The sequence below is a fragment of the Arachis duranensis genome, chromosome 5 (assembly GCF_000817695.3).
Source record: "Arachis duranensis cultivar V14167 chromosome 5, aradu.V14167.gnm2.J7QH, whole genome shotgun sequence".
In the NCBI taxonomy this organism is placed as follows: domain Eukaryota; kingdom Viridiplantae; phylum Streptophyta; class Magnoliopsida; order Fabales; family Fabaceae; genus Arachis; species Arachis duranensis.
The window spans coordinates 57,776,037-57,776,307 of NC_029776.3; positions in this window are offsets into that span (position 1 = coordinate 57,776,037).

Consider the following 271-nt stretch of genomic DNA (forward strand, 5'->3'; position numbering starts at 1 on the left):
GATCCGGAAGGTCTAAACCTTGTCTGTGGTATTCTGAGTAGGATTCAATGATTGAATGACTGTGACGAGCTTCAAACTCCTGAAGGCGGGGCGTTAGTGACAGACGCAAAAGAATCACTGGATTCTATTCCGGCCTGATTGAGAACCGACAGATGAATTCCGCGTGCTGTGACAGAGCATATGCAATCGTTTTCACTGAGAGGACGGGAGGTAGCCATTGACAACGGTGAAACCCTACATACAGCTTGCCATGGAAGGAGACTTGCGTGTT